The 9,763-nt window shown below is 38.7% G+C and overlaps 1 pseudogene; it reads left to right on the forward strand.

The window, feature by feature from the left end:
- The first annotated feature begins 257 nt into the window (after positions 1-257).
- On the forward strand, positions 258-565 carry LOC148754691 (protein S100-A11 pseudogene; annotated as a pseudogene).
- The last annotated feature ends 9,198 nt before the right edge of the window (positions 566-9,763 follow it).

Consider the following 9,763-nt stretch of genomic DNA (forward strand, 5'->3'; position numbering starts at 1 on the left):
GTTTACGAGCACAAAAACCAGGTTATAGAAAAGCTTACAGATTGACCAGTTGGAAAATTTGGAAAACCACATACTTCTGCAAGTTACTTGCTATGATTGGAGATGACAAGTAAGTTAAGAGGTCAGGGACACTTAAGCTGGACAACCCCAAGTCCTCCAGAATTCAGGGACCTATCTTGCCTTCTCTAATTTAAAAAATGAGTTGAGCTCGCAGTGCTGCTCTCCGCTTATACCCTCCGCGCCTCCTCCACTCTGACATGGCAAAAATGTCCAGCCCTACAGAGATTGAACGGTGCATCCAGTCTCTGATTGCTGTTTTCCAGAAGGATGCTGGAAAGGACAGTACCAATTGCCTTCTGTCCAAGACTGACTTCCTAAGCTTCCTGAACCCTGGACGGGTTGCCTTCACAAAGAACCAGAAGGACCCCCGTGTCCTTGACTGCATGATGAAGAAACTGGACATAAACTGTGATTGGCAGCTAGATTTCCAAGAATTTCTTCATCTTATTGGCAGAATGGCGGTAGCTTCCATGACTCCTTTACCCGTTCCCAGAAGTATATCTGAGGAGCTCTTGGAGCTGGCCTCCAGACCACCCCTTTCCTTCTGGCCTGCCAATCACCATGATTTCCTCGCAGACCACACATACCCCGAGGCCGGTGTATTGCTCCTGCTGGGAGCAATAAAACATTATCATTTTTCAAAACACACAGACATAAAACAATGAGTCAAGTCTGCATCGAGTCTGCATCTCACAGAACTGTAAGAAGTCCCGCATCATCCATAAATATAGAAGACTCAAAAATATGTATATTTGCCCAATCACTTTTGGCCCCCAAGTCGGTTTCTACGTGTGGTCATAACCTCTTCTCCTTCACTCCCAGTAGAAACATCACCAGATGAAATAAGAGTACAGAAGTAACTTGTCCCATATCTATAGACTGAAGGTCTGAGAGAGCTGGTAGGCAAATAGTTAGACATCAGTCTCTCCCACCCATCACCACTCAATCATTCTTCACATTCACACGTGGGCCTGGGTTAGTCATCTAATTCCCAGGAAGAAAACTGGACGCTTACAAAACAAAAAAAGGAAAAGCTATGGATATGTATTTATCTGCCATTATATATGGAAGTAATGAGATGATTAAAGCCAAGGACACTGGAGAGTGACTGCATGGCTTCAAATAACAGGTCTGCCTCTTGCTGGCAGTTATTAATGCTCTTTTTCTTCTGCTTGGTCATTAGTAAAATAAGGGTGATTATGCCAGCTCCTACTTTAAAGGGTTCTTATAAAGATTAGCTGAATTCATGTGTGTTAAAAGCTTAGAAAAATTTCTGGCACATAGTAAGCATGAAGTGAAGGGCATGAAGCATTATGTAAGTGTCTTTATTATTATTATTATTCTTTCCCAGGTCAGCATGTTTCCTTGGGCATGTCCCTCAGCTGTCTTTGACTCGGTTGTTTAATATGTAATATGAATGTGGTCATGGACAAAATCTCCATGGGGTATAAATGTAATCAAATGTATGCAGGGCCTCGATGCTCAAAACAAGAAAACGCTTGTACATTCTGGATACTAGCCCCTTATCGGAAGCACTGTTTGCAAAAATCTTCTCCCATTCAGTTGGTGGCCTCTTTATTTTGTCCATGGTTTCTTTTGCTGTGCAGAAGCTTTTAAGTTTCATATAGTCCCATTCATTTATTTTAGCTTTTACTTCCATTGCCTTTGGAGTCAAACACACAATGGGATTTATAGATGATGTAATACAGAATTGTACACCTGAAATCTACGTAATTTTACTAACAATTGTCACCCCAATAAATTTAAAAAAAAAGAAAACACTGATGAAAGAAACTGAAGACGATATTAATAAAGAGAGATATACCATGTTCCTGTACCAGAATAATTCAATATTGTAGAAGTAATATTCATAGCCATGATCTCTCATAGGCCCTAAATGTCCCTGCGTGCTCTCGCTGGATGCAAGAATTGTTGTCTTCTGAACCTAAGAAGTTTCTGCAGCTGGTCATATATATAGGCAAGTAAGTAGGTCAACGGGACCACAGCACGGCCTATAGATGCTCACACCTGGGAAAGGGTGACTGACTTGTTTGCTGCTACAATACGCTGACCCCTGGTATCTACGTCCTCAGTGGCAGCAACAGCCATGTGATATATAACCTCCACCCGGCCTTCTTATCACCGCATGGTCTTTGGGGGCAAGAGGAAATGAAACAACCATGATGCTGCTCATATTCTTTGCCGTACTGTAAGAAACAAACTTGTTCTGTCCATTGTGTATTATCACCGCATACAGAGTTGTAGAGTGGTTATTCCTTGCTGTCCTTTAGGAGTCTGGGGTTCTTCTATGACAGATGTTAATTCTCCCCTAATTGTTCTACTAATTCAATGCAATCCCACTCAAAATCCCAGTAGGATTGTGATGTAGCTATCAGCATGTTAATTCTCAAATTTATATGATGAGCTAAAGGAACTGCAATAGCCAGAACAATTCTGAAAAGTTGAAAAAATGTCAAGGACTCACACTACCCAATTTCAAGACTTATAACACTTATCAAGACAGTCTTTTATTGGCAAGAGGATAGATAGATAGATCCATAGAAAAGAAGAGAGAGTCCTAAAATAAAGTCACAGCAATAAAGTGAACTGATTTTCAATCAAGATGGAAGGACAATTCAATGGAGAAAGACTAGCCTTTTAACAAATAACACTGGAACAACTGGATGGACATATGCAAAAAATGATTCTTGACAAATACTTCACACTTTATATAAAACATAAATCAAAATGGACCAAAGAACTTCACGTGAAAAGTAAAATAAACAAGTTATAGATGAAGAGAAAAATCTTTGTGATTTGGTGAGGCAAAATGTTCTTAGATATGTCATGAAAATCACAATCCATAAACTTTTAAATAATCACAAATTACACTTTATTACAACTGAATACTTTACCTCTGCAAAAGACACTGCTAAAATAATAAAAATAACAAACATCAGACCAAGAGAAAACATTTGCAAATCATATTTCTGTCAACGGACTTGTAATCAGAGTATATACAAACCTCTGAAAACTCAGCGATAAGAACTATATATATATGTATATATGTATATATACGTATATATATGTATATATATGTATGTATATATAATTTAAATGAGAAAAAGACCTCAAAAAACACCTCATCAAAACAGATATATGGACAATAAGTACATGAAGAGACAATTGACATCTTCAGCCAATAAGCTGATGCAAATTAAAATCACAATGAGATAAAACTACGCATGCAATAGACTGAATAAAGAATAATATGTTTATGGTATTGGTTACAGTGATGGTTTCACTGCATACTTATCTCGACACTCAACAATTTGTATATATTAAATAGGCACAGCTTTTTGTATGTCAATCATACTTCAAAAAAGTGGTTTAACAAATAATCGTTAAAAAAATACAAAAGCCTGTCAATACCAAGTGCATCTGAGGATTTGGGAAACTTGACCTCTGATACGTTGTTTATAGAAACAGAATGGTAAACTCATTCTGGAAAGCAGTTCTTGCTCAGTGTCTCATACATTTGAACATACATTTTCCACATGACTCAGCAATCCTGCTCTTAGCTATGTTAGATAAATGAAATGAAACTTACATTCACACGTACATCTACCTACTAAGGCTTAAAGCAGCCATATTCATAATTGTCAACAATCGGAAACAAGCCAGATTTTCTTCACCTACGACTGGAATGCTACTCAGCAATAAAAGAAAATATTACTGATTCACACAAAACATAGATAAATCTAAAATGCAGTTTTTTAAGTTACTGGAGTCAGACCCAAGAGCTACATATTGTATGAATGCATTTATATACCATTGTGGAAAAGACGAAATATAAGGATGGAAAACAGAGCAGTGGACGCCAGGGGTTAGGATTGGGTGGGGGGTGGCTACAGAGGGATTTGGGAGAGGGGGTGATGGCACTCTTCTGCCTCATGACTCTGGGGGTAGATAGAAGACTACGGGCATTTTCCAAAACCCACTGAACTCTACATCCTAAAAGGAGTGTTTTAATGTATGTTACATTTGCAAAATGCATATTTCTAAGGATCAGTGTCTCCGGAGCAAAATTCTGTCTTTGTGATACACTCTGAAAGTCAGGGAAAGCCTTGGGCATGTAGGTGTTTCATACAGCAGTTACTTTAAAGAAGAAAGACTGCAACAGTAACCAACCACTCAGTAATTCAAAATGAAAATGAGAAAGCACATAAAAAACACATTTTGTACCCAAACCACACCCATAAGACGTCTAAAACAATACAGCTTTCCTCAAACACATGCAGGAAAAAAATCAGTCAAATGACAGAAAATGAAAAAAAAAATCAAACGACAATGAAAGCACTTGCCCAGTAGACACACGTAGAGCAGGTATAAAGGTAAAAAGACATGAGAAGTCAATACTCTCCTCTTGGGAACTATGGTTCGTCACAGGATTGACGTAGGGCATATATACAGAGGGCGCCAAAAAATGTATACACATGTTAAGAAAGGAAAACTGTATTAAAATTGCAATGCTCAATATATACCGATAACGAAAGATGAATACAAGTCACATTTAACTTCTGCAATGACAAGAGGTGCTCCAAGTGGTTACCGTCAGCATCCAGACACTTCCGATGATGGCGAACTACTGCTTGAGCCATGTTGACCAAAGTGTCCGCTTGTATACATTTTTTGACACCCGTTATATACAGTTTATTAATATGGACAAAAAGTCACAAAGAGCTGTTTCTGATCCAAGTCCCTGACAGGAATTAAAGGAGGGCAGTATTACGTTATCTCTCTTTGAACAACATTCAGTGATCTGTGACCCTTTATTATCAAGAGATAGGGCCAGTGAAATGAATGTCTTGTTTCCTACATATTTCTCCAGTCCATATGCCGGCACCCAGGTCCACGTGCTTACCGTCTCCAAGCCCCTCCTCTCCAGAAAAGCAAACGATAATTTTTCAAATAAATAAAATCAGGTAAAATAAATTCTTCTGCGTACTAACCGCAATCCTGAAGATATCGATGCCTGATAGCGAATGTACACATATTTTCATAAGAATGAGCGACTGCTAGGCCCAAGAAGAAATGAGGAGCTTCCATACCCGAGAGCCAAACTTCTCTGAACTTCAGCAGGGTAGATATCTGAGAAGCAGGAGGAAACGTGCCGTGGTCTAAAGGAAAAGATGTCAAAATATGAAGGGGCACTGATAGGTGAGACCATTTAATCATATTTGGGGTTTAGGGATGTTACAGGTTCTGAAAAAAGGAAAAACACAGGTAGAGAGGAACATCATGAAAGCGTCTTGTTCCCATTTCAGTCAGGCAACTTTAGAAAAATGGATATGAGTCACAGAAGAACTCAGCGCGATGCTTTTTGGGGACCTTCTGTTCTTTGGTCTTGCCTCTGAGGAAGCACACGAGAAGGTTCTCTGAAGTCGCCCAGCACAGGGACTGAGGGTGTGTAACGATGGCACAGGAGCAACTCGAGGGAAAGCATCCGTCTGCAACTGACTGACCACTCCCAATGTGCCCACAGCACCATCGCACATATTGCATATGTCACGTGTCACTCTACTCACAGAGGGGCCATTTTTAATTCGAGATGACTGTCACTTTGTGTACACACAGCATGTCTAGGGATGGCAGCCCCACCTAAACACCTACTCATGCACCTCTGAAACAACCCCTCAGTGTTTTCAGGCTGTCAGTAATCAGTAATTTGTACAAAGAACCTGTATGTCACCTACTCTACTGTCTTCCTCATACTTCCTTCCTCGATGCTATCCATTCTCGTGGTGGCGCTTTCATATGGCAGTTTCCAGAACTGATAAATTCTTTTATTTTTTTAATTAAAAAAAAATTTTATTGAGGACTATTAGGGAACAGTGTGTTTTTCCAGGACCCATCAGCTCAAAGTCAAGTCGTTGTTTTCACTCTAGTTGTGGAGGGCGCAGCCCACTGGCCCATGTGGGAATCGAACTGGCGACCTTGGTGTTATGAGCACTGTGCTCTACTCAACTGAGCCAACTTCCTGCCCCAATAAATATTAATTCTTACTGTTAGGTCCTGTAGCTCATGAAAGAAATACCTTTGTATGCCTTATCCCATTCCTTTCCTCATTGTTATATATACTGCATTTTAATAAGCCGTTTGCATTCCCCAGAACTTTAATTAATTAATTAAGCAGTAAATATATTTCATATCACCAACCCATGCTTGACTCACCTGCTACGACTCCCTCTACCCGAGTCACCTACCTCAACTCCTGAGAAACAGAATAATCCGGAACACTCACAAACAATCCCAGATGTAAAGAACCAGAGAATAAACAGTAGGTAGTGAGGTGGAGGGAGTAGAAATCCCTTTTATTCCTCAGACCCCAGGGTATAAAAAGCCCATTTTACTTACCAGGAACATGCTACAAGATGTAAAATATACCTGCCACCTGAGGTTGCCCATACATTCCTTCAGCTCTTGGGTTTTCTGAGTCTTTCCCTAGAACGAGATTGCTTAGAATACATTATTGCATTTTTCCATTCTGAGGTATGCTCCTGAAGCATTTCCCTGGAAAAATGGAGTCTGAGCTACCACAATATAGGTGCACAAATATGGGGTTTGATTATTTAAGATGACTCTGGCCTACGAAAGGGCTTCTCTCTCCCTCTAGCTGGCGTTCAAGAGTTGCAGTATATTCGTGGAAGTGGCAATCCTCCAGTATTTCTCATCCACTCCAGAAACCCAGCTTCATGTTTTAGAGGCTAAACAGCAGATGCATGTGCTGAGAGCTCAGGGCACTGTCCTGCCACTCAGCCCGCTATCATGGAGTGGAGGCTGCACTGCAGACACAGCATGTAAGAATACGGTACGTATCTCGAACTTACTTTTCCCTAGTTCCATTATTGGGCAGAGGTTCCGCATCACGTGGGGAACGCCAACAAAAACAAGATCTACTGCCACTGATAAGCACCCTACTTGTAAGGCAAAAATGTCACTCTCAGAGAAGCAGGCCACTGCCTTTAGTGCCAGCTCAGATGAGTGATTCTATTATGTTTGCCCTGTGCGAGAGCCTGGCCTGAATAACAGAGAACATGACTTTGCTTGTAACTGAAGCAACTGAATGTGGGGAAGGCCAAACCTAACCACATTCTCCAAAACAATGTCGATTTTGGTGATCAGTCAATAAAATGAGGCTGTAGCACACAGAGAGTAATAAGCTAAAAACTAGTCCAGCTTGTTTACCAGAGAAAACCAGGGGAAGAGATAACTAGTAACAAACCTCAAAGACTTGCCTTGAAACGACCTGTGCAAAAGGGTCTGAATTATTTCTATCAAACTCTGGAGCAATTTTTGCCTATAATATTTTGAAAACTATAGAACAATCTACGTGCAATTAGGAAGCCTAAGGGCTGGATGTGATACACACACAGGCAGACAGCTTGACAGAGCAGAAAAAGAAGAGTCAGAGAACTCCACTAAAAGCAGTCTTCTCAGAATTATCATGTATAGGCTGAAGGCTGGGCCCTAACGGGAAAAACACAAGCCACTTCACACTGCAGACGAAACTTCACGAATATAGTATTGCCAAGGCAATAAACAAACAAAAAACAACAAACAAACAATCCCAGGGTGGGGGATCGTTATCCAGAGGTACTAAAAATAATCCCCCAAAATGCCCGCTTTCAATTGAAATTATGAGACATGCTAAAGAAAGGAACATGCATAGCATACATAGGAGAAAAATAGACAACAGAAACTTCCTGTGAGACGTCCTAAATATCACACTAATGGATAAAGACTGTAAGGTAAATATTACAAATATTTTAAAAGAAATAAACAAGCCATTATTTGAGAAGTAAAGGAAATTATGATGTCATATATATCAAGATGTATATCTCATCCAACATGTATATCAAAAATAGGTATAAAACATATTTTAAGAATATTCTAGAGTTTAACAGCACAGCATCATAAATAAAATCAATACAGGGGCTCACAAGCAGATTTAAAGTAGCAGAAGAAAAAAATCTGTAACTTGAAAATAGAAAAAAATCTTCAGAGACATATGGCTGAAATCCCAAATATATTCAATGTCTTGGTGCTGAGGAAGACAGAGAGGGAGAAGGAAGGAGGGAGGGAGGGGAAGAGGGAGGAGGGGAGGAGCGAAAGAGAAAGAGAGAAAGAGATTGAAAAAATCAATTTTTTTTTAATGTAAGGAATTTTGAAAGCTGCAAAGAAAAGCAACTCACTGCATACAAGGTATACTTTGTATTATAAACATAAAAAATCTTATATTAAATAAGATTAACAGCTAACTTCTCATCAGAAACAGTGGCAGTCAGAAGACAGTGGGATAAGACATTCAAAATGCTGCAAAAATAATCTACCAAGATTTATATATCTAAGACGAAAAGCTCTTAGATATCACATTGGAAGCACAATATAAAAATTTATGGTTAAGAGAATTAAATCAATAAGCCACCGAGTGAGAGTAAATATGTGCAAATCACATTTCTATCAGGAGAATTGCAATCAGAATATATAATAAACTCTGAAAATTCCACAATAAGAAATCAAGAAACCAATATGGGGAAAATTTCAACAGACACTTCACCATAGAAGATTGTGGATGGCAAATAAGTACATAAAAAGCTGCTCAATATAGTTAGTCAATAAAGAGATACAATTTTAAACCAAAATATGACAAATTTATAAATATTATAGAATGGTTAAAAAAGTGTCAATTCCACATGTTGGAGATGATTTGGGCAAACATATCTTTCATGGAAACACAAAATGGTATACTCATTCTGAAAAACAGGATATTTTTTCAGTTTTTTACCAAACAAACATTGAATATACATAGCAATCCTACTCTATTTAAACTATGCTGAAGTGAAACCTGTCTTCAAACAAATATCTGTATACAAAGTTTACAGCAGCTTTATTCATAGTGACCAACAACAGAAACCATCAACATTTCCTTCACATTTGACTATAACACTACTTAGCAATAAAAATAAAAAGAATATTCATTTCCATAGAAACGTGGATGACTTTTGAATGCATTTTATTAAATGAAAGGAGCCAGACCAAATAGCGACATATTGTGTGATTGCATGTATATGATATTTTGGAAAAGACAGATTTTAAGGATGAAAAACTGTAAGGGTAAGTATGAGGTAATTTGGGGGGCAATGAAACTCTTCTGTATCATGACCACAGTGGTAGATGCGGTGCTATATGCATTTACCAGAACCCACGGAATCTACCATAAAGAGAGAGTCTTATTTTAGGTTAATTAAAAATGCTTATTTCTTAGGATCAATGTCCCAAGAACAAAATTCTGTTCCTGACACCCTGGAATTCAGGGAGGGCTTTGGGGTATGGGGTTGTTTTATATACCAGTATTCACTGATCAGACAAGTCAGTAACAACCAAATAACCAATGACTCAAAACGAAAACAAGTCAACACATAAAAAAATTTGCACAGATATGCCATCCATAAAATATTGAAAAAAAACTGTGCCTCCAAAAACACGTATCAACAAATAACTCAAATGACAGAAAATGAAACAAAAACACAAAAATCAAACCATAATCTGATCATACTGCGATCAGTATCAACAGACATTTGTAAAGTGGCCATGATAGTAAGAGACAAGAGGACAATTTCTCTCCTCTTGTGACCAAAGT

This window comes from Rhinolophus sinicus, chromosome 18 (assembly GCF_057876585.1).
Source record: "Rhinolophus sinicus isolate RSI-liver-muscle chromosome 18, RSI-T2T, whole genome shotgun sequence".
Taxonomy (NCBI): Eukaryota; Metazoa; Chordata; class Mammalia; order Chiroptera; family Rhinolophidae; genus Rhinolophus; species Rhinolophus sinicus.